This window comes from Globicephala melas, chromosome 16 (assembly GCF_963455315.2).
Source record: "Globicephala melas chromosome 16, mGloMel1.2, whole genome shotgun sequence".
NCBI lineage: Eukaryota > Metazoa > Chordata > Mammalia > Artiodactyla > Delphinidae > Globicephala > Globicephala melas.
The window spans coordinates 2,135,003-2,160,765 of record NC_083329.1 but is presented as its reverse complement, the minus strand read 5'-3'; the positions used below and the strand labels follow the sequence as shown (position 1 = coordinate 2,160,765).

The following is a 25,763-nucleotide window of genomic DNA, read 5'->3' as shown; positions in this document are numbered from 1 at the left end:
TAACCTTGAACTGAGGCCCGTGTGTTCTCCTGGAGCCTGTGGTCCAGTCGCAGTGGGCAGCCATTGTGTTATTCAGGTTATATCCTCAGCCATTGCTGTGTGTTGACCGTGAGGCCTAGAATGGTGATATGTGTACATTTCTTACTTTCATCCCTCCACTTGGGAGACCAGTGACATGTTATTGGTGGACACCAATAAGAAACAGATTCTAGTTTTGCCCTTGAGGTCTTATACTTCATATTCTCATGGGAGCCATCTGTGTTCCACCAACCGTGGTGTTCTCTGCTCCAGGACCTTGGACATTTCCCCACGACCTCCTCAATGCAGTAGGAGAGTTCTCGTGTGGCGGCGGGGTCTCGCCGTCTAGACTCCGTCTGCGCGGCTGGCCTCACCCCCGTGGTGGCTGTAGGCTTGCTTCCTCCTCTGCGTGGTGCCCTGATCCCCCTGCCGCCCCACATGCCCCACCTCGGGAACCGTGACCATCTCCAGGGCTTTCCCCGGGGGGCCCACATTCCTGTTCATTCTCACGCCCTTCTGGCCTGGACACCTGGTCTTCAGCTCTCCCTGCTGTGACCCTCCACAGAAATTCATTCATTCAGACATCCAACGTTTGCAAACGTGCTCTTAGGCACCCGGTACTCTGATAGAATGTAGAAATGAGAAAGTTACGGTCCTTACCCTCAGGGGGATTCGCTGGTGCCAGGTTTTCTGAAAGAATCATCAATATTTTCCATCCTTTCTTCCCTCCATCCCCTCCACGGTGCTCTCCAGCCGGCTTCTACCCCCATTCTACTCCCGTCACTTCGCCCACACTTCCTGCTTAAGGCAGCCGATGTTCTCTGTGCTGCGCAGTCCAGTAGAAGATTTTAGTCTTTACCTTACTTTTCATCAGCCTCGGACACAGCTGTCTCCCCTGCGACGTGTGCTCTCCGTGTGCAGCGTAGTGATTATATTAGAAGCAGGAGACGGCCATGTTTTGTTAGGAGACTAACAGGTGGCAGTAGATTTTCCTGGGCTGGGAGGAAACTGTAGAGGGAGCCGACGAGGAGAGTGCATCGTGTCTCTCAGCTGGATGCCTGCTCCAGCCTTCTTACCCTGGTCGTCTCCTCTCTCTCATCTTTCTCCAGCAGAGATTAGTCAGTCCCTGTTTCATCTCACAGATTCTGTGTCTCCCGTGGGTAAGAAGACATCGTCACGGTTTCCTGTGCCGTCCAGATACTACGACATCAATATTTGCCTCACCATTCAGACCTCCCCCAAGCTCCAGACTTGTATCCACCTGCCTACTGACATCTCCGCTTGGATGTCTTGCCAGAATCATAAACTGAGCACGTCCAAAGCTCAGCTCATCCTCTTCACCCTCTGGTTCCCTCCCTTGTTGATTATCACCCCACACTTGGCAACAAGCAAACCCGAAGGAGGAGCCCTTTCCTTCTCTAGAATATCCCTGGCCAGTGAGGGCACCAAGGCTGCATTGCTGAAACCGGAAGACCCCCTACCCCGTCCAGTCCATTCCCAGGGCCTGGGAGTCTTTATCCTCCACCTCTCCACCCCAAGCCCTGCATTATTTTCCGCCTGGACTGTCGCGGTCGTCCTCCCGTCTGCTCAGGTGCTGGGACGCCACAGCGAGGGGTCTCTAACGATGCAAACCAGACATGGCCCCTCTCCTACTGAAATCCTTTAACATGTGGCGGCGCCCTGACGGCCCAGCCCATGCTCTCCCAGCTCCTGTCCTCCGCTCGCCACTTCCCACCAGTGCCCTGTGCTCTCCAGCTCCTGTTCATGTGGGAGACCCTCTGCCTGCAGGGCTCTGTGTTGACCACCCTCCTTCCCCGCCTCGGCTCAGGTAAGTTGCAGCTTGTGTGTCACTCCCTAAGGCTGTGTTAGACGCCTCTAGGATAAATTGGCTTGAGTGTTATAGTAGCTGTTGCTGTTAGAAGAAAACCTTTTTTGTGTGTATTTACCCCCTCTTCACTTCCCTTGCTGGGTTGGCAACTTGCAGGAAGGAGTGTATGAGGTTGTTGACACCCGTGTGCCAGAGCCCTGGACATAGGAGCCAGACGCTGAAAGGTTGACAAGCTGAAGGAGGTCACCTCTGTCCCCTCCTCCCAGCCCACCAGACATGTCGGGACGGTGTCCCCTCCCTACTAAGCTGTCACTCCTTTGCTGCTCCTTTGCTCTCGCAGGCTTGCCTTCCCCACTGAAGGAGAGGGAGGGGGAAGGGAGTCGTCTGGTGGCTTCGCCGCTCTGCGAAATGACCTTTAGTGCAGCTTGGCGGATTTGACGGCCACTCACAGTGGGATGAGATTTCGTCAGATGTGCTGTTCACTCCCCTTTTCTCCTGATGACCGTCAGAAAGAGAGTTTTCTTTTCCAAGTTTATGGCCTCAGTAGTTCGATTACAGTTATCGTGCCCCGAACAGCTGTTACTCTTTGCAACAGTGGATCAGAAATGAAGCTGAGCTCGGGCTTAATGGAAATTGTCCCTCGAAAGGTTTGAATTTGGAACATTTATTCTCCATTAATTTCAAGTAGGCTCTAAATTGAGCAAAACGTTCTCTGTCTTTCTTCTGAGTTGCGGTTTTAGCTGACACATGGATGCCGGGATGCTGGCCTCGACTGCTGGCTTTGTGATGTGCAGAGTTTGGGGAACGTACTCACCCACCAAACTTCCGTCATCCCAGTTGGGGTCCAGTTGGGGTCCGGACCCCACTGAGCTTAATCAGGGCTGGAGTGTTGAGTAGATTATGACGCCCTGTCAAGATGAAGTGACATTTAACTTAACTGCTTGTGCAGACATGGGGCGAGACACAGAGATGGATGTGGTGGAGAGGCTGAAAGTTTCTGCCCTGGATGGGGAAGCAGGTGACTGAAGAGTCCCCCCTCCTGCATCTCACCCCTCCACCCACGGGGCTCCCCTGCGGTGTAGCCTGACTTTGGGACCAGTAGCAGCTCCAGGACTTCCCCTGAGTGCCATCTGGGTGGTGATCCAGTTGGTGAGGGCTTGAAGCTGTGTTTGCATCAACTTCATATGAAGTTGAGAAAGCGCCAACAATAACTCATGATCGGAGAGCACAGGCGGTCGGGTGTTGATGTATAACCTGCCCGAGACCACACAGTGAGCAGATGGTGGACGTGATTTGAACCGTAGCAGTCTAGCTCCAGAAACATGCCTTGCCCACTGAACCGTCCTGTCCCCAAACCCTTGGACAGCCCAGAGTTGTAGGCAGGCACATGCAGAGGTCCTTTCTCTCCTGCGACTTGTGACACTTTGGATAGTGTCACAAGTTACAGCTATCCTTGGTGGTGTCTGTGGAAAGTCGAAACTAGAAATGGGTATGTAACCGACTAAACTACTACACTTACAAGAAAAAGGACGTCATTATAAACTGTTTCTATGGTGGGTTTTAGTTTACAAGGACATTTTATGCGTTACTTGCTCCTCTGTGTCCAACCTGGGCTTTGAGCTTCGCTGGAGAAAAACCACAGCCCTGTGGTCGGTGCTTTCTCGGTCTCCCAGCTTCCCGCCCCCCAGCACAGGTGGGCATTCCTTGTCTGTCTCCGTTCTTTTCCGGCTCCATCCGCCATGATCTGAACACTAATATGTGGCTTATCAACTCTGTGGAGTCCGGACGTGAAACCATTTTCATATTTTCTAAGAATCATCTTCAGCTGTGTGTTGCAGCCTGTTTCCACCCACCTCCTGCTGGCATCTTGGGAGGATTCCATACCTTTCTGGTCACTTGGTTTATTAAAAGACCAAGTGAATCCAGCTTGAACTCCAGTCTCACCTACTCCCTGCCCCCATGAGGCCCCAGGGAGCTGCGGGAGAGGAAGTGTGGTCCAGGCTTTCCCACCTCCCCTCCCATCCCAGGTCCCCTGTCTGCTGGTTTGCGAGGCTGGAAGAGGGCCTGGGTCCTCCGTCACCTGCTGCTGTCAGACGACTTTGCGGGTTGTGGCTGCCTCTGTGGTACGTGGCTTCTGAGCGGCGGCTGTCCTCCGAGGCCGTCTGGCAGGTGCCTCTGTGAGTTTCGTGGGAGGGCCACGGCAGGGCCTCTCCAGGCCCCCTTCCCAGTCATGGAGAACCTCTTCCCACACTCTCTCACCCTGCCTTGGAGCCCCTTGTTCCTTGGATCCCCTTGCCCAGTGGGCTTCCCACTTGGGTGGGGACAGCAAGATTGCTGAAGCCCAGCACCGTTGCCCAGTGTCCACTCGACCCAGAGAGGCAGTGCAGGGACTCCACTGACCGCCGCGCTCTCCGCTATGCCATCTTCCCTGTTTAAGGAAGAGCAGGGGGCAGTTAACCAGCCTTTAGAAAAGCACAGTCGCACTGGTTTCCCTCGTGAGCCAGGATCTCTTTAACTCTCTTTGCCTGGGGGGCAGGAAAGTGTCCCCCGCCACTCCCCTTAGGTAGAGGGCCCAAGTCTTGACTCTCCTCTGCCCCACCTCTGGGCTGCAGCTTCTGTGGGCCTGGGCAGGGGAGGGGGGCTGAGGTGGAGGCCACAGGGCCGTGGGATCACTTCCTAGTGAGTGATGAGGGGCCATTCGCCCCCCAGGTGTTTGCACCACTCGTAGAATGTGAAGCTTTCCAAGTCTTTTTTTTTTTGCGGTACGCAGGCCTCTCACTGTTGTGGCCCCTCCCGTTGCGGAGCACAGGCTCCGGACGCGCAGGCTCAGCGGCCATGGCTCACGGGCCCAGCCGCTCCGCAGCATGTGGGATCTTCCTGGACCGGGGCACGAACCCGTGTCCCCTGCATCGGCAGGCGGACTCTCAACCACTGCGCCACCAGGGAAGCCCAAGCTTTCCAAGTCTTTGATGCCTCTTTGTCCTCAGCTCTGGGTTCTGAGAGCCGAATGTAACGCGGTGGGGAAAGCTGCACTCATCGTCCTGCAGATTCTGTGTTCTCCCCCCCCCCCCCGAGGCCACCTCATCTCCAGCGGGGGACGGGGCCCTCTTCCTCCCCACTCCCTCCAGCTGCGAGGATGGCCGAACCTCTTCCAGGGCAGCCTCGCCCTATCCCGTCTCCTCTGGACCTTCGTTCCATTGACTGCTTTCTCCTCTTCCCCCTCAGTCAGCACAGTGATTGATCAGACTTTTGTCAGGCATGCCGCTTGAACAGTTGGAAAGCTGTCAGTGTTCTTCAGCTCCGAGAAGCTAATGCGTCTTGTGTGGACGAAGAATGTTGCCAGCCATGTCAGTAAACAAAGGACGTTGTAGCCATGAAGCCAGCAGCCACTGTAGCCTCCCTCGATGGTACACCCTTGAGGGGATTCAGGCTGGAGAAAAGCAGGACAGTGGCCCTAGATGGCTGAGGGGCACATCCAAGGAATGATTTCCATCAGCCCAGACTCCTGCATCTTCCCGTACATAGAAAAGCACTAAATTCATTAACTTGAGATGGCTGGTTTTTCTTTAATTATCAGTAATCTTTTGATGTTCCAACTACCTGGTTTTGTTGCAGAAACTCCTCTAGGTCGTGGCTCCCACCGTCGCCTCTTGGAACAGTCCCTCAGAGCAACCTGAGAGACTGCCTTCCAGGCTTGAATTCTCAGTGTGTCCAGTGAATAAGACATATCGATAATTCTCAACTTTTAGGTTGTGCATTTTTTTTTCAGTCGACACCTGATAGCTGAAATGTGAAAGACTTCAGTAAAACTTTTGAGACTAGAGGTTTTCTAAAGGTAATTAATTGAAAACATTGTCCCGTTTATTCACTAGTTATTGGACTCTTGGATTTTTCATTGTCTTTTGAGTCAGTTTTGTCCCCTTCTACATCTAGAATTTCCATGGCTCTTTGATAATATTTTGTTAGACTCCATAGACGTGGGGCTCAGCCAGGCTGTCGTTTTAGCTTTCCTTCTGCCTGTGCGCATGTGCTTCTGTGTTTGATTTTCCTGTTGTCCTTTGGCACAGTAAAGGGTCAGCTTTGTGTTTAACCACTGGACTTCAGTAAACTGAAATATTGTATTTTCCAGGGCTATTAAAAAGTGGACCTTTGTAGGAAGAAAGCAAACCCTCACACACCATCTAAATTCTTAGAAAGATTGGCTTTTAGTGGTTTGTTTCTTCTAAAAAAGAAAAGTCACCACATTTGTATATTTAAGTGGGAATGTATTTAAATGATTACCAACTGGTTTGCATTTGCAAACCTTTCAAGGGCAATAGCGCCATCAAAAAAGTGCTTAAATAAAAAGCAAATTATTGCAGTTTTTAGGTTGAGTAACAAGGTGTGTGTGATTGTAGCGGCTAATCTATGCATTTCATGAAGTAGATCTGTCTTCCTAAAGGAGTGCCACCCATCAATTTGTGGTGAAGTCAATGTAATGAGGAAACAAACATTGTTCCACGTGGTTTAAAATCCCCGCGTATCTAATAGCGCCTTAGGTTAATCAGAAAATAGTGTCATCTGTTTGCCTATTTCTGTGCCAATCCCATTGGATTTGTCACCAGCACAGTCCTGTTGTGCCCCCAGCGAGCCTGCCCTCAGGTGGGGGAGGGAGGCTGCCATCCACAGAACTGACAGTACACAACACCTCGTCCTGCGGTTGGGACGGAGGGCTTTGGAGTCAGACAGTCCTGCTTGAATTCTAGCCTCTTTTAAGTGCTGGAAGATTTGAGGAAATTGCCTAAACTTTCTGAATTTTAATTTCCCTATATGTTAAATGGGAATGATAATAATTACGTCTACAGGCTGAGGTCATTGGCAGCCTTTTTAAAAGGAATTTAAAACATTCATTGTGATGGTGATGATGATAATGATCTTGGTGTTGATGATGATGATGGTGTTGATGGTGATGGTGACAATGACGATGACAGTGATGATGATGGTGATGATGGTGATACTAGCCAGTTATTTAACTGTCATTTGGTGCTACTAACCAATGACTTGGAATCTTCCAGGCTGCAGACTTAGTTGCAGAAGGTAAGGTGACACTTGAACAGGGCTTTAAAGGTTTATCAGGTTCAAAATGGGAGGAAAAGGGGCATTTTATGCCTTATGGGTCCAGACCTTGTGATCTAGTCCCCTAACTTGATTTCCAGGTAGGTTAGTTTAGTGTGATAGCTGTTAGAACTATTTTTATAACATAAAGATGCACACTTTTCTAAAACTGTCTGTAACCTAATGATGTCATGTCCATGAGCTATCTCAGAACATTGTTCAGAATTACTTTCAAAAATATGTTTCCAAATATTTCAATTTTTTAACTTGCATTTTCCAGAAAATGTCAAGGAGACCCAGACCCCTCTTCTCTCTCATCTGTTTCTCTTACAGGCCTGTCTGCTTCCAGACCTCTCTTAAAACTTTCTGGGGAACCTCCCTGAAGCCTGCCCAGCACATCTCTAATTCTTTTAATTGTCTCCTTCACCCAACTTGGCCTCAAAGACTCTGGCTAGGAGAGCAGAGGGAGGCTGTGGGAGAAATGGTGAGAGAGAGCTGTTTGTCTTCGGCCAGCAAGGGGAGGGCAAATTCTGGCAACACCTCCCATCAGTTAGGTCACCATGTGCATCTAATAGTCTGCATACATAGTGGTGCCTGATATCCCGCCTAGTTAACCTGAGACACTGGCCCTCACAGACTTCCTGCTGAATGGCGCCTTCATGGGCATCCAGGCGATCTCAGGTGGTGGCTGCAGAGCTGAGAGCTTCTATGAGACAGGCTGATGCCTCAAGGGCCAAGTTGCTCTGCAGACCTGGCCCACCCACACTGAAGACCCTGGGCACTGCCTCCTTCCTGAGGTCAGCAATGAAAGCGTAATTCAGGGTCTTCAGTGCCCCCTTGATCTGTGCTGTGCCTCTCCTGTTATCTCCAGCTGCTGTTTGCTGTTCTCTTCCCACATTTCCCTGTTATTTTCCTTCTCTGCTTCCTTTCTTCCTGGTGTTTTTCCAGATTCCTCTGGAATCCCATAGCTGTTACCAGTAATAAGAAGGAAGAGTTTAGTTTGCCTTCTGGCTGGGTCCTATGCACCATCTTTGGCCATTTTAATTTTCAATAGACTATTGCACCCAATGCCGTCCCTGAGATTCAGAGAAATTCCTGGCCATTGAGTTTCCCTGTGTACCGTATGGAGAAATGAGCCAGTGCCTGACTTCTGTCTTCTGCTGTGGACATTTCTGACATCCGATGACGGAAAAGTGAGCTGCGGTGCAAATCCGAGGCTGCTGTGGAAGGGAGAGCCATGGTGGATTCAAAATGTATTATCCAAGGTCAACCACAAGATCATTCTAGCATCTGGTATTGCTAGGAGCTTAGCGAAAAGGTGAATGACACCCAGGGGACCCATCATCAGAGGTTTCCTGGATGTGATCTAACACATCATTTAACATCATGACATCTCCGTTATCAGTTTTGGCAGCAGAACCCGTGCAGCCTGAGGAGGGCGTTGATGGGGCTCAGTTGACTGAAGGTAACTGAGCGACACCCACGTGGGAGCTGGACAGACAGGACAAGCTGGAGAGAGCTAAGTGGTAGACATGCAGAGCATCAGAGGTTCTCCCAAGGAGAGAGGGGTAGCCAAGGATAGACCAAAGGAACAATTTAGAGTAAGAGGAGTGGGTGTGTTCTGTGACAGAATTATGTTTATAGTATATATGACATGCAAAAGTAATACTAATGAACCAGAGACCCATGTACCCACCACCCAAATTATGAAAGAGAACATTAGTGATTCTTTGAAGCCCACTGTGTTCCTCCCCCCATAGCATCATCCTCCTTTCCTGTCTAAGATCATCACCAAGTCTAGTTTTGTGGTTACCATTCTTGTTTCTCTTGATTTTTTATTACATGTGTAGCAATCCGTAAACAATATTTTACTTATTTTTTTCAGAAATGTGGACTTTATGTAATTGTGATCACGCTGTATGCATTTTCCTGTGGTTTTCCTTCTTACTTAATATGTTTGTGAGATTCATGCATGGTGATGAATGGAAGGAACCATAGTTCATTCACTTTTACTGCTTTTCAGGGTTCTTTTAAATGGAGATGGGATTATTTATCCATTCTGTTGTCAATGGATTCTGTTCAGACTTTTTCTAATACAAAATGCTGCTATAAATATTTTTTTGAATTTGTCTCCTGGTACATAAAAGCAAACATTTCATATATATATTCACATACATATATATATATTTCAGGGCATAGGTTGTGCACTTCTTTCCAGTTAAGAGGTAATGCCAATTGGTTTCCTTTTATCCCTCAGCTCTATGGAGTTATCATTGACATATAACATTGTGTGAGTTTAAGGTGTACAGAATGTTGATTTGATACACTTATATATTGCAAAATACCACCATAGTGTTAGTTAACACCTCCGTCATGTCACATAATTACCATTTCTCTTTTGTAGTGAGAACATTTCAGATATACTTTCTTAACAACTTTCAAGCATGTAACACAGTACTATTAACTATAATCACCATGCTGTACATTAGATCCCTAGAACTTATTCTGCTTTCAAAGTAATGACACCAAAATTACATTCCCACCAAAAAACTTAATTGCTCCCACTTCCTGTTAGAAGTTAGTTTTTTCTCCACTGGTAGGTGTGAAATGTGTCTCATTGTGGTTCTAGCTACCATTTTCATGATTATTAGTGAGGCTAAGAAACTTTTCATATGTTTGTGAAGCTTCCGTTTGAGATTTTTGCCTATTTTTCTATTGAATTGATTGTGTTTTAAAAATTGATGTGAGGAATTTTTTACATATTCTGGATACTAACCTTTTGTTGTAGTTTTTAAATGTTGCTAATATAGGTCATCATGGGCTTTATGGTATGTTTTACGAACATGTATTTTTTATTTTAACACAGTCAAATTTATCCATCTTCCCTTTATGTTTGTGCTTCTTTCTCATGTTTAAAAATCATGTCCTACTTCAAATTCATAAAGATATTTTCCTAATTGTCTTCTCAAGGTGTTGTAGTTTTGCCTTTCACATATAAATCCATAATCTTCAGGAACTGGCCCTTGACAAAGGTCAGTGTGATTCAGGTTGTAGAGTATAACTGTAATATATTCATTTCATCCTGTATATTATTTCATTATATAAATAAGCCACAATTTATTTATTCTGTTGACAGACACTTGAGTTTATTTCTAGTTTAGGACTGTTTGTTCTGAGGGTTTATTTTATTAATTTTTAACTGAAGTATACTTGATTTACAATATCATGTTAGTTTCAGGTGTACAGCACAGTGATTCAGAGATCTATCTATCTATATCTATATATCTCTCTCTATATATATCCTTTTCAGATTCTTTTCCCTTATAGGTTATTACAAAATATCGAGTACAGTTCCCTGTGCTATTCAGTAGGTCCTGGTTGGTTATCAGGACTATGTTGAATAATGTAGCAATCATATTCTTATACCTTTTATTTTGTGGTTTATGTGCTTGTATATTTACCGCGAACATACCCAGGAGTGAAATTCTTGGATCGTAGGGCACTGTATGTTCAACTTCAGCAGGTGATACGAAGTGATTTTCTCAGGTGCTTGTGACAATTCAAACTCCTACCAGCAGTGTGTGAGAATTCCCGTTTTTCCAAGTGCTCACCGACATTTGGTACTATTGGTCGGTTTCATTTCAGCCCTTTTGGTGAATATACACTCAGTAGTTTTAGTTTGCATTTCCTGACTATTAATATTGCTCAATACCTTTGCGTATGTTTAATTACTATTTGAATTTCTTCTTTTGTGCGTTGCCTCTTCTCTCCCATTTTTTTCTACTGCATAACCTATTATTTTCATATTGTTTTATAGGGGTTCTTCATGAAACATTTGTTGGGTTTTGTCTTAGTTTGGGTGGTTTTTTAATAGCAAGCATTATTTCTCACAGTTCTAGAAACTGGGAAGTCCAAGCTCAAGGGGGCAGCAGACCTGGTCTCTAGGGAGGACTCGCCTTCTGGCTCATAGATGGCTGTCTTTTCAGTGTCTTCACGTGGCAGAGAGGGTGAGAGAGCTCTCCGGGGCCTTCTTTCTAAAAGCGCTAATCTCGTCCTGAAGCTCCTTCCTCATGATATGCTCATCTCCCAAGACCCTCACCTCCAAATACTATTACACTGGGGCTTAGGATTTCAGCACATGAATTTTGAGGGGGACACATTTTGTCTGTAACTTTTTTTTTTTTTCCCGTACGCGGGCCTCTCACTGTTGTGGCCTCTCCCGTTGCGGAGCACAGGCTCCGGACGCGCAGGCTCAGCGGCCATGGCTCACGGGCCCAGCCGCTCCGCGGCATGTGGGATCTTCCCGGACCGGGGCACGAACCTGCGTCCCCTGCACCGGCAGGCAGACTCAATCACTGCGCCACCAGGGATGCCCCTAATTTGAGACTTTAAAATAGTATTATCTGGGATTCCACTTCTGGAAATAGGTTAGGAATATATTTTTTGGTGGGGATAGTATTTGGAGTTGCTTCTACCAGGAAGCCCAGGGACTGCTGACTTACTATCTGGGACCACATTCACCTGAATGCTTGGCTTGTTGGGCCATGCAGGTAGTAAGATGCTTCTCTAACCTGTGTAAAGCTGGGTGGGCACGTCAGCATCTCAGGGGGACATTCCCTTCGCACCTGAGCTGGGACCAGAGCCGTATTTCCTTGCTCTCTTCGTTTGTGAGTTGAGTTTATTTTCATTTTCTCTGAGGGTACCTTCAGGGCTTCTGGCTTTACGTGCTGTCACTCTGCAGGGATGGACGGTGGAGTCCCCAGGTCCCTGGAGATCCGTTTGTGACCCTGGCATCCACCAGATTTGGTGCTTACCTCGTTTCATATATTAGCTCTGTTTGTAGTCTCTGATTATTTTCGTAATTGTTTTAAAGCTTATTCATGTACTTGAAATAGTGTCTTTTGCATTTTAAGATTTTTTCTTTTGGTAGTAGAGATATTGTGTGGTGGTTTTGTCCTGTGTTAACTTGGTTAAATTGACTTGGAAGTATCCCCAGAATCCCCTTCCTTGCATGTTCCTGAATGGAGTTGACCAAGAGAGTCACATACATTTTAGAAGGTGGATGCGGGGGGCAGCTGCTGCTCTTGGAAGGCTGTGGTGGTCAGAGTCAGACAGAGACCGATGCGATGGTTCCTGCTGCTGCAAGCGTGTCCTCAGCCCCCCACGCTCCTCGTTCAGCTCCCTTCCTTCCTGCCAGCCCTGCTGGCCGACAGTGGCCAGGGGAACCCGGGCCTCTCGCTGGGCGGACGCTCAGCCTGCTGTGTGCTTTGCCATCAGCTCCCCTGTGGTTCTGCTTGGGCAGCGGGCTGGGCCTGGGTTCCCATTTCCCTGCAAAACTCAGTGCTGCAGGGGGCCTGGAGCCTGGCCTGCCCCGCCCACCAGCTCTGCACTGCCCCTACCCTGGGAGCATGGATCCTGGGAGAGGCCCCACAGGCCCTGACACTCACAGGGTTCTGCTTCCAAGGCACGCTCACTGAGGAAGACTTCTGAGCTGCCCAGCGTGCTGTCTCGCCCCGAACAGAAGCCCTACTGCAGAGACTGACACATGTGAGGATTCATGGACTTCATTGCAGATCTGATGAAACTTGTGTGTCTTCACCTTAGAAAAATAAGCCAAAGTATATAACAACAACACTTTTCTTCAATTTTAGGGAGTTTCAGATCACAGGTAAAGAACTTCTGATGACTTACTGGGGGTAGATACCTTTTTGACTATTGTCTAATAGTGAAATCATAGAAAACAAGTCAGTCATTTGGCGTGAACTATTATATATTTTTTTCTAACAACAGAAGGTTGCCTCTTCAAAAACATGAACTTTGAAATTAATAATTTTTAGACCTCGTTATAATGTGGATTATTTTTATTCCTTCTTTTAACCATAATTGACCTAATCTTTACTGATTTCAGATTTATAATAAGCCTAAAATGATAAATCTTAAGATTAGGAGGAAACAGTAATCATACTTGATCATAATCTAAGTGTCGGAAGAGAAATTACAGGTCTTACACATCCCACTGTTACAGTGGGGGCTCTTTCCACTTCTCTGAATTCCGCTGAATTCATTTGACGACTTCATTTCTCATTGGGTGTCTCTCTGTTGAAGTTTTCCCGAGGAAGCTCATGCCGACCGTGGACAGTCAGAAAGAGCCTCCTCAATGTCTCCGGTCATCTTTCTCCCCATGACCTCCCTCCGTCAGCCTTAGCATTTATACTCTCGAATAGAACTGCTCTTACATTTTCTGCACACCCTCTCCAGCATTTATTGTTTGTACACTTTTTGCTGATGGCCATTCTGACCAGTGTGAGGTGGTACCTCATTGTAGTTTGGATTTGCATTTCTCTAATAATTACCGATTTCGAGCATCTTTTCATGTGCTTTTTGGCCGTCTGTATGTCTTCTTCGGAGAAATGTCCATTTAGATCTTTATAACCCTTCTACACTGTTGGTGGGAATGTAAACTGGTACAACCACTATGGAGAACAGTATGGAGGTTCCTTAAAAAACTAAAACTAGAATTACCATACAATCCAGCAATCCTACTCCTAGGCATATATCCAGACAAAACCCTAATTCAAAAAGATATATGCACCCCTATGTTCATAGCTGTACTATTCACAATAGACAAGTCATAGAAGCAACCTAAATGTCCATCAACAGATGAATGGATAAAGAAGATGTGGTACATATACACAATGGAGTATTACTCAGCCATTAAAAAGAATGAAATAATGCCATTTGCAGCAACATGGATGGAACTAGAGATTATCATACTAAGTGAAGTAAGTCAGACAGAGAAAGACAAATATATGATATCGCTTATATGTGGAATCTAAAAAAAATGACACAAATGAACTTGTTTACAAAACAGAAATAGACTCACAGACATAGAAAACAACCTTATGATTACAAAAGGGAAAAGGGGGTGGGGGAGGGATAAATTAGGAGTTTGGGATTAAAATATGCACACTACTACATATAAAATAGGTAACCAACAAGCACCTACTGTATAGCACAGGGAACTCTACTCAATACTCTGTAATCATCTATATGGGAAAAGAATCTGAAAAAGAATGGATATATGTATATGTATAACTGAATCACTTTGCTGTACACCTGAAACTAACACAACATTGTAAATCAACTATACTCCAATATAAAATAAGAATTAAATTAAAAAACATTTAAAAAACCCCAAACCAAAAATCAAACACAAAAAAAGAATTGCTCTTTCAGATGACAGACCTCTGGGCATTTACAGTCAGTTCCAATACACATTCTCATCCTTTACTGTCAGGTTCCTCCTGCCACCCCCACCCCACCCCACAGCCTCCCTGCCCCCAAGGGCAGAGTTTTCGCCCATTCACCAGGCAGCTTGATCCTCTATGACTGCTTCTCATTTTGCAGACAGCCCGCCTATAGTGTAAGGTCTACACCCAAGCTCCATTATTTCTTACTCATTTTAACCTCAAACATAACCTAAAATGATGGCCTTGAGGTTGGCTGCATTTCAGACAAATGTAAGGGAAGGCTCCTTGCAAATGTGAAAGAGAGCTGCTCACAGCGTGAATGGAAACTGAGAGAGACGAGGTTCTGCCTGGCTGCGGCATATTGCTTTAAAACCCATTTGTAGTTCAAAGACAGAGAAGAACAAAACCCAATCATATTAATGATTTCAAGAAAGTGTCTTAGGAAGGATGGCATTAGGGCGTGATGAAGGGAAAATTTTAAAAAGAAGTTGAAGTGGCAGTTCTCTGCTAGAGATCTAAGGAAGAAATTGTCAGGAAGGCAAATTCCCTTCACACGACCTGGTACCAGCTTTGATGTCACCAACAATTATATCTTTGACGCATCCCATGTATTTGCATTGGAACAAGACGTTTTGTCAAAATCAAATGCAGGATGGCCACATCCGTCATCTTCTCTTAAACTGCGGGTTGGAGTTTTCAGGTGTCACTTGCCTGCAATTGGCACGTGGCTCTGGTTTGCAAACAGTGAAGTGACTTCAGTCACCTGCTGGATGGTTTTTGGCACAGGACATCAGCACTGTCATAGTTCCAACTTGTCACATTAGTAGGATGTGCTGTGACAGGAAACAGAATTTTGCTGCATAAGGAGAGTAATTCACAAAACTGTATCAACGTTTGTTAAGTGTCACAGCAGAGTAGATGCTGTGAGTGGGGCGGGCCTTACCTGATGACCTCCACTTAGCTCTAATTCTGCCATTGTGCCATTCTGGGGGCATTCAATGGCATTCTGCCATTCGGTGGCATTGTTTCCTTTGAGGGGAGGTGTTTTCTTTGGGAGTAAAACTATCACACGGGCTTTTCAAATGTGTCTTGATTATCCTCAGGTTTCTGTATCATAATGTGTGTTTGACGGAAAGGACCAGAGTTAGGTGTTCTATTACTTCAAAACTGTCATTCCCGCATATCTGACCCATCCTTCATGCAACTATAGGAGTCATTTCCTAATATACAGCTCGGATCTTCCTAAAATGCTTTTGATCACAAATCCTCAAAAATGTAACACTCCTTCGAACCACTTGTCTCTTTTTAGGAAACTCTTGATTAAGGCATATTTTGCATATCATACATGTCATAATTTTTAAGTGTGGTTTTCTTAATGTAAATTAAAAAAACTTTTTTAGTGAATTGACTTAGTTTCACAAGCCATCACCATAAATCAGTTTTAGAACATTTTCATCACCCCAGGATTACTCCCTGGGCACATTCATTTGCTCTAGGCAACCACTTATCTGCTTTCTTTGTAGCTTTGCTTTTTTCTGGATCTTTCCTATAAATCAAACCATAAATGTGTGGTTTCTTGTGAGTGGGTTCTTTCACTCAACATAATGTTTTTGAGGTCCATCCATGTTATGATGTATCAGTAGTTTTTCACTGTCATTGCGGAATACTATTCCCTCGTCTCTTTACCAGTTGATGGGCGTTCAGGTTGCTGCCAGTTTTGAGATCTTATGAATAACGCAGCAAACAAACATGCAAAAGCTTTTGTGTGGGCATGTATTTTCACTTCTCTTGAAGAGAAGAATGGAGTGGAATTTCTGGGTCATATGGAAAATTTATGTTTAACTTTTTTTTTTTTTTTTTTTGCGGTACGCGGGTCCCTCACTGTTGTGGCCTCTCCTATTGCGGAGCACAGGCTCCGGACGCGCAGGCTCAGCGGCCGTGGCTCACGGGCCCAGCCGCTCCGCGCACGAACCCGTGTCCCCCGCATCGGCAGGCGGACTCTCAACCACTGCACCACCAGGGAAGCCCTATGTTTAACTTTTTAAGAAACTGACGAAGTGTTTTTAGAACTGGCTGTACCATTTTAGGTTCCTACCGGCAGTGTATGAGGGTTTCAATTTCCCCACATCCTCACCAACATTTGTTATTGTTTGCCTTTTTCATTATAGCCATTCTAGTGGATGGAAAGTGGTATCTCATTGTGGTTTTATTAGCATTTTCCGAATGACGAATGGTGTTGAGCATCTTTTCATGGGCTGATTTGCCATTTGTAGATCTTCTATGGGGAGATGTCTATTTAAATTTTACACTAATGCTTTGATTGGGTTGCTTATTCCTTTATTATTGAGTTGTAAGTGTTGTTTGTATATTTTTGACAAAGGTCTTTATTAGATATGTGTTTTGAAAGTATTTTTCTCCCAGTCTGTTGCTTGTATTTTCATTTTCTTACTGGTGTCATGGAACTGCAAAAGTTCTGAATTTTAACGAGGCCCAATTTATCAATATTTTTCTTTTATGTACCATGCTTTTGATGTCGTGTCTAAGAAGTCTTTCCCTAAGTCAAAGGCTTGAAAATTTTCTGTTTTCTTGTAGAAGTTTTATTGTTTTAACTTTTACATTTAAGTCTTTGATCCTTTTCAAATTAATTATTTTGCATATTGTCTCAGCATCATTGGTTAAAAAAGTCATCTTTTTTTTTTTTTAATGAATTGCCTTGGCACTTTTGTCAAAAATCAGTTAATTGATAGGGGCTTCCCTGGTGGCACAAAGGTTAAGAATCCGTCTGCCAATGCAGGGGACACAGGTTCGAGCCCTGGTCCAGGAAGTTCCCACATGCTGCAGAGCAACTAAGCCCGTGCACCACAACTACTCTAGAGCCCGCAAGCTACAACTACTGAGCCCATGTGCCACAACTACTGAAGCCCACACGCCTATAGCCCATGCTCTGCAACTGCAACAAGAGAAGACACCCATAATGAGAAGCCTGCGCACAGCAACGAAGACCTAGTGTAGCCAAAAAGTAAATAAATTAATTAACTTAAAAAATCGATTGATATAGAATTTATCTGGACTGTCAATTCTGTTTCATTGACCTACATATCTATTCTTAGGCCAGAACCACACTGTCTTCATAACAGTAGAGTTATAGCAAATTTTGAAGTTGGAAGTAAAAGTCTTCCAACTTTGTTCTTCTTTTACAAAATGATTTGTCTGTTCTAGGTCTTTTGCACTTCCAGATGAATTTCAGGATCACCTTGTCAATTTCTTCAATAAAGCCTGCTGGAATTTTGGTAGACATTGTATTGAGTCTAAAGACCGACTTGCAGAAAATTGTCATCTTAACAATATTAATCTTCTAATCCACTGATTGTGGATTTTCTTTTCATTTGTTTAGATTTTTATTTTCCCTCAGCATTATTTTGCAATTTTCAATGTACAGGTCTTGCACTTCTTGTGTTAAAATTATTCCTAAATATTTTATCTTTGTTGATGCTATTATGAATGATAGCATATTTTTAATTTTGAATACTTTATTGTTTGTATATAGAAATACAATTGATATTTATATATTGATCCTGTATCTTGTGACCTTGCTATTGGTTATTTATTAGCTCTAATTTGAACCCTTTTTAATTGACATACAGTAAGTTGCACATATGTAAAGTGTACAAGTTGATAAGTTTTGACATGTGCATACATTTGTAAAATCAACACACTCAAGAGAGTGAATCTGTCCGTCACCCCACAAATTTCTTCATGCCCCTAATAACGTCTTCTTCTGATTCAACCTACACTGCCCCCGCCCAGCAAACACCGACCTGCTGTCACTATAATGCTAGAGTTCTGTATAAATGGATATCGTACAGGATGTACTCATTTTCGTCTGCCTGCCTTTACTCAGTCATCCATGTTGTTGCGTGTGTCAGTTCTGCATTACTTGTTACTGCGCCTGAGTGGGATTCTGAGGTATGTGTACAATGCTCTATGTTTAGCCACTGTCCTCTGGTGAAAAATTTTCCCCCAGTTTTTGGCTGTTAAAAGCAAAGCTGCTATGAACATTCATGTACAATATTTGTATGAACATATGCTTTCTTTACACTAGCGTACATACCTGGGGTGGAATGCAGGACTGTATGTTAGCTGTATGTTTAAGTGTATGGAAAACTGTTTTCCAAAGTGTTTTACTACTCTGTATGCTGGAGGATGTTTCCCTACATCCTCACCAATACTCGGTATGGTCATTCTTATCCATTTTTGCCATTCTAATGTGTAGTGACACCTTACTCTGGTTTTAATTTGCATTTCCCTAATGACTCATGTTATTGAAGACATTTTATTAGATTACTTGCTGTCCATATACCTTCTTCGGTGAAGTATTTGTTCACAAATCTTTTCCTTATTTTAAAAGTTGGGTTATTATTTTTTCTTGCATTTTGAGAGTTCTCTACAAATTCTGGATATAAGTCCTTGATCATATATGTGATTTGCAAATATTTTCTCCTATATATTTTCTTTCATTCTTTTAAAGTGTCTTTTGAAAAGTGGAAATTTATAGTTTTTATGAATTCCAGTTTATCCATTTTTTTCTTTTACGGATTGTGCTTTGAGTGTGGTATCTAAGAGTTCTTTACCTAAATTAAAATCACAAATACTTTCTTTCACCTGTAATTTCTTCTAGAAGCTCTGTAGTTAGTTTAGCGTTTACATTTAGGTCTATGAAATGCTTTGACTTAAATTTTGTGTATAGTATGAGTATATACCATGTATATGGTATATTTGTATGAGGTAACTTTCAAAGGTTTTTTTTGCATATAGAAAGTTTATTTTCAATCACCATTTGTTGAAAAGACTGTCTTTCCCCCTCTGAATTGCCTTTGCTTCTTTGTCAAAACTCAGTGTCCGTACTTGTGTGTTTATTGCTGAAATCTCTACTTGGTTCCTTTAGCATTTTTCTTCATTTTGCAAATTATAATGCACTGTTTTGACTACTATAACTTCATAGTAAGACTTTACGTCAAATAGTTTTATACTTTCAAGGTTGCTATTCTTTTTCAACACTCCTTTTCCTTGTTTTAAGTCCTTTTGCAATTCTCTGTGAATTTTAGAATCAGTTTGTCACTTTCAAAAAAAAAATAACTTTGATGGGGTTCTGCTGGGAATAGCACAGGATCTCAGAATCAATCTGGGGGAAATTGACATCAACACTGTTGGGTCCTCTGACCCATGAACAAGGCCTATATCTCCATTCAAATCTTTAATTTCTCTTAGCAATATTTTGTGGATTTTAGTTTACACACTTATTTCATTGGAGTTGTCTATTTTTCATATTTTAATGCTATTGTAAGTTGTACAGTTTTAAAATTTAAATTCAGATTGCCCCTTGATAGAGAAATAAAATTGATTTTGGGGTACTGGTGTTATTTCTACACTGAAAGCTTGTTACACTCCCTTATTTGTCCTAGTAGCTTTTGTAGATTTCATTGAATTTTTGTCATCAATAATCATGTCATCTCAGAATAAAGACAGTTTTCCTGCTTCCTAGCTAATCTGCATCCTTTTTACATCCTGAGTGTACTGGACAGAACCTTCAATACAGTATCGACAGAAGTGATGAGGGTAGACATCCTTGTCTTGTTCCTGATCTTAGGGGAAAACATTCCTCATTGCATTTGACATTAGCTGTAGTTTTCTCATAGATGCTTCTTATTACGGTGAGGGAGTTCACTTTTATTTCTTGTCTTCTGACAGTTTTTAAGGGGAACAGATGTTGGATTTTGTAAAATGCCCTTTCTGTTCAATTGAGAGGAACAATCATGTAGTTTTTAGTTTGGTAATATGGTGAGTTACACGGATTGATTTTCAAATGTTAGACACACCTTGCATTTCTGGAATGAAGCCTACTTGGACATGATATATTATCTTCTAATATATCGGTGGATAATTTGTCAGAGTCAATTTTTTTTTTCACTATGTGAGTTGTATTTGTGCCTTCCACAGGACAGACACCACAGAAACATTTTTTGTTGTTGTTGTTTTTAAAATTTATTTATTAATTAATTTATTTTTCTGGCTGTGTTGGGTCTTCGTTTCTGTGCGAGGGCTTTCTCTAGTTGCAGCGAGCTGGGGCCACTCTTCATCGCGGTGCGCGGGCCTCTCGCTGTCGTGGCCTCTCTTGTTGCGGAGCACAGGCTCCAGACGCGCAGGCTCAGTAGTTGTGGTACACGGGCCCAGTTGCTCCGCGGCATGTGGGATCTTCCCAGACCAGGGCTCGAACCCGTGTCCCCTGCATTGGCAGGCAGATTCTCAACCACTGCGCCACCAGGGAAGCCTCAGAGTAAATTTTTGTTAGATCTTTTTCATCTGTGTTTATGAGGGTTATTGGTCCCTACTCTAAGTTTCTGATAATGTCTTTGTCTGATTTTGGAATCAGGGCAATGCTGGCCACAAAGAATGAATTGGGAAGTGTTCCATCCTCTTCAGTTTTATGGATGTGTTTGTGCAGAATCGATATTTCTTCCTTAAATGTTTGGTATAATTCACCAGTAAAGCCGTCTGCTTCTACAAGTTTTTATTTTGGGGGGTGGAGGATGGGTGCAGGGCAAAGATTCTTAGCCACAAATTCAGCTTCCTTAATAGATATAAAGGTACTAACATTGTCTATTTCTTTGGCAGTTTGTATCTTTCAAGAAATATTTCATTTCCTGTATGTTTTTGAATGTATAGGTTTAAAGTTGTTCATAATATTCCCCTGTTACCCTTTCAACACCTATTGACTCTATAGTGATGCCACTTCTCTCATCCCTAGTATTGGTAATTTGTAGTTTCTCTCTTTGTTTCTTGATCAGTGTATCAATTGTGTTGATCTTCTCAAAGAAGCAGCTTTTTAATTAATTTATTTATTTATTTATTTTTGGTTGTGTTGGGTCTTCGTTTCTGTGCGAGGGCTTTCTCTAGTTGTGGCAAGCGGGGGCCATTCTTCATCGAGGTGCGCAGGCCTCTCACTATCGCGGCCTCTCTTGTTGCGGAGCACAGGCTCCAGATGCGCAGGCTCAGTAGTTGTGGCTCACGGGCCTAGTTGCTCCATGGTATGTGGGATCTTCCCAGACCAGGACTCGAACCTGTGTCCCCTGCATTGGCAGGCAGATTCTCAACCACTGTGCCACCAGGAAGCCCAGAAGCAGCTTTTGCTTTTATTCATTCCTGTTTTTTCATTGGCTTCCATTTTGACCTTTACTATTTCCTTTATTCTGCCTACGTTAGCTTTAATTTGTTATCCTTTCTCTAGTTTTTTTAAAGAGGAAGCTGAGGTTCTTGATTTGAGACTCTTCTTCTTTTTTAATGTAGGCATTTGGTGTAGGCGTCCCTGTTTAGCTGTATCTCACACATTCTGATATGATGTCTTTTAATTTTCATTCAGTTTGAAATACTTTCTGATTTCCCTTTTGTTTTCTTTTTTGAGCCATGGGTCATTTAGAAGTATGTCATTTTGTTTTCTAATATCTGGGCATATTCTAGATATCTTTCTGTTATTAATTGTTAATTAAATTCCATTTTGGTCAGAGCACATACATACGTGACTTGAATCCTTTGGAATTTGTTTAGACTTAAATTATGGTCCAGGATATTACCTGTCTTGGTCAGTTTTAGGTGTGCCCTTGAGAAGACTGCACATTCTGCTGTTGGTGGTGAAGTGTTCTGTGTCAGCTACGTTTGCCTCTAGCACTGCAGCAGTGAGCCATATCCTTGCCGATTTTCTTTCTACGTCTTCAATCAGGTCCTGAAGGAAAGGTGCCATGAGTTTAGTTTCTGTCTTTTAATTTGCTGTTACATCTCTTTTGCTTACTGTACTGTGAAAAATCTGTCATCAAGTTCGTAACGGTTTAAGATGGTTTGAGCTGCTTGATCAGTTGAGCCCCATCTTCTTTTGAAACTGCCTTTCCTAAATTTCTGCTAATAATCTTGACTCTGAAACCCTTCTGTCTGATCTAGGATAGTCAATCCAACTTTCTTTCGAGCAGGGTTGGCTGTATATATCCTCCCTAAGTTTTTGTTTTCACTCACTTTTACATTTCTGTTTAAAGTGCATTTCTTATAGGAAGCAGATAGTGGGTCTTGCTTTGTCATCCAGTCTGACAGTCTCTTCATTTTAATTGGAATGTTTGGTCAAATTACACATAATGTGACTATTGACTTGGTTATGTTCAAGTCCATAAGCTTTGCTGTTTGTTTTCTACTTTTTCCATCTTTTTCTTGCTCCCTTTCCCTCTTTTTCTGCTGTCTTTTCAGTTAATGGTGTACATTTTATGATTCCATTTTATTTCCTTTGTTGGCTTATTAACTGTAGTGCTTTTAAAAGATAGCAATGACTTTAGGGTATGTAGCACACATCTTAAACTTACCACAGTCTGTCTGGAACTCTACTACTTCACATATGGTAGAAGAGCCTTATGATGGCATACTACCATTTCCCTTCTCCTGACCTTTAAGCTTTTGTTGTCATTTATTTTTCTTATATGTACGTTATAAACTCTCCAATACATCATTATTATTTTTGTTTAGTCAATTATCTTTTAATGAGATTTAAATAATAGGGAAAAGTCTTAAATATCTGCCAAGGTAAGTAACGTTCCCAGGGCTCCTCACTCTTTCCTGTAGATTTTATTTCCATCCAGTATCATTTTATTTCTGTACAGAGAACTTCCTTTCACCTTTTTGTAGTGAAAACTTCAACTTCTCATTGTAAATTCTCTCACCTTCATCATTTATGCAAATGTCTTTATTTTACCCTTGAAAATTTTTATCTGAGTATAAAATTCTAGGTTGATCGTTTTTTCACTCAGTCATTTAAAGAGGTTGCTCTGCCATCTTCTTGCATTGTTTCTGGTGAGCAATACACTGCCATTCTTTTCTTCGTTGTTCTGTATGTAATCATTTTTTTCCGTTTGTTTTTAAGATCTCTATCACGGGATTTCACCATTTTAATTATTATGTGCCTTTGGATTCATTAAGTTTCTTGTATCTGTGGTTTTATTGCTTAATCAAACTGAAGAATTTTCTGCTACTATTTCTTCAATATTTTTCTCTGCCCTCCCCACCCCTCCACTCCTTCAGGTCCTTGAATGCATGTATATTGTAGCTCTTGAAGCTGTCTCACGAGTGACTGATGGCTGTTTTATCTTGCTTTGTTATTTAATGTCTTTGTGTTTTATTTTGGAGAGCTTCTGTTGCTATGTTGTCAGCTTCACTGTTTCTTTCTTCTACAGTGTCTAATTTGCCCATTCAGTGGAATTTTCATTCCAGACTTTTAGTTTTTGTTTTCAGAATTTCTGTTTATTCTTTATTTTATGTATTTCCTGCCTCCAAGAAACTTGAACATATGGAATATATTTTTAATAATTTTTAATGTCCTTGTTTGCTGATTCTAACACTTGTATCCATTCTGGGTTGGCTGCAATCGATCAGTTATTCTCCTCATTATGGGTTGTGTTTCCCTGCTTTTTTGTGTATTTATTAATTTTGATTGATTGTCAGACACTAATACATGTTACTTAGTTGTTGATATTTTTGTATTCCCATAATTACTGAGCTTTGTTCTGGGACACAGTCAAGTTAAAAGGGCACAGTTTGATTCTCTCAGATCTTGCTTTTCTGATTTGTTAGGTGGTCCATAGCAGTACACCATCTAGAACTATTCCCCTCTATTGAGGCAAGAACTTCCTGAGAATTTTCCCCAAGGCACTATGAATTATGAGAATTCTCAATCTGGTTGGTGGGACCAAGCGCTATTTCTAGTCCTATGTGATGCACTGTTTTCTAATATTTTGGGGTAGTTTTCCCCCTGGCCTCCTGCAGATTCCTTCACTGCCCATATATGCTGATGTGTACTCTGATCTACTTTTCTCACTATCCCAGGACATCTTTCTGCAGAACTTCAGGTTCTCTCTCTGTGCAGCTCTGTGAACACCTGCTTTGCAAACTGCAGTCACATTGATTTCCTAGAGTCTCAGTTCTGTGTCCTTCACTCGGGAACCGCCAGCTCCCCCTGGGTTCCCAGGTGCTATGGGAACTTAAGACGGTAAGGGGGGCCATCAAAGGGCTTATGTGGTTTGGTTTTTGACTTCCGCAGATCACTGTTTTTCATTGCCTGATGTCATGTCTGGTGTCTTGGAAACTGTTAATTTGCATGTTTTGTCTCTGTCTACTTTTATTTTTCCTGGTTGTTTCAGGTTCCTCTCCCTGGGTGGCAGCAGAAGTCTTGTTTCCTAACTCTGTAGGCTGGCATTCAAGGCCTTCTGGGATCTGGCCTCAGCCTGCCTTTCCAAGTGAAATTTTCATGATATGCCTGTCTTTTGAAGTTCCCTCTAAGGGGTGCATGTTTTCTGCTTTCGAGCCTCTGCACATTGCTGTGATCTGAGTGTTTGTGTCCCTCACGAATTCCTATGCTGAATTCCTAATGCCCAGTGTGATGGCTTTAGTAGGGGGAGCTTTGGGAGGTGCTTAAGTCATGAGGGTAGAGCCCCCATGAATGGCATCAGTGCCCTTTTAAAAAACACCCAAGAGAGATCCCCACCCCTTCCACCATGTGAGGACACAGTGAGAACCACCAGCTATATGAACCAGGAAGAGGGTCCTCACCAGAATGTGACCACCTTGAACTTGGACTTCCCTGCCCCAGAACTGTGAGAAACAAACTTCTGCTGTTTGTGAATCACTTATTCTGTGGCATTTTGTTATAGCAGCCTGAATTGACTAAAATGCACATGGCAGATGCCGCTTGCCATTGTCTTCCAGTTATTGGATATTGATGCTTCACAGCCCTGGTCAATGGAAAGACCCCCCCCCTCCTTATCTATCTATCTATCTATCTATCCTATCTCTCGCTCGCTCTCTATTTATCTATCCATCCATCCATACATACATACTAAGTGCCAGCTATGAGTCAGGCCCTGCACTAGGTGCTGGAGACAGCAGTGGTGGCTGAGCAGCACGTCCCTGTCCTGTGGGAGCTCCCCATCTAGTTGACAGACAGTTGTGCTGCAGGGCGGGGAGTCGCATGATGTCAAGTGTCGGGCTGTGGCGGACGGAAGCCACACAACAGATTTGGGGTTGCAGAGGAAGTGATCTCCGTAGTGAGATGTGAAGAAGATGCTATGCGGTGGAGTTGATTCAGCGGGGCGAGGACAGGCAGGGTTCTAGCATGGAGGAAAGCCACGCACATGCAAAGAGCTGAATGATACTAAAGGTGTGGATGTGAGCAGGGAGAGGCAAGGGAGGAGACCTTATGAGGCCCCTAAGAACTTTGGACTTAATCTTGGGGGTGATGTGGAACCGTGGAATGGTTTTAGTCTAGGTACTGACATGGTCAGACTTGTATTCTATAAACTTACTCCAGCTTTGGTGTGGTCAGGGGGTCAAGACTGGAGAAGCGGTCCGGGCCACGTGGGAGATGGTGAAACCCAGAAGTGGGTGAGTGGTGATGGGTGGAGAGCAGCAGTGCAGGGGGGAGGATCCAGTGACAAGCGGAACGTGGGGCTAGAGGGGAGAGCATGTGCAGGATGATGCCTGGGGTTCTG

General features: G+C 43.5%; 1 long non-coding RNA gene across 8 annotated transcripts in view; it reads left to right on the top strand.

Moving 5' to 3' along the window:
• LOC132593646 (uncharacterized) overlaps nt 1-25,763 on the top strand; it is a 511,924-nt gene that overhangs the window by 291,933 nt on the left and 194,228 nt on the right. The window lies entirely within an intron of this gene.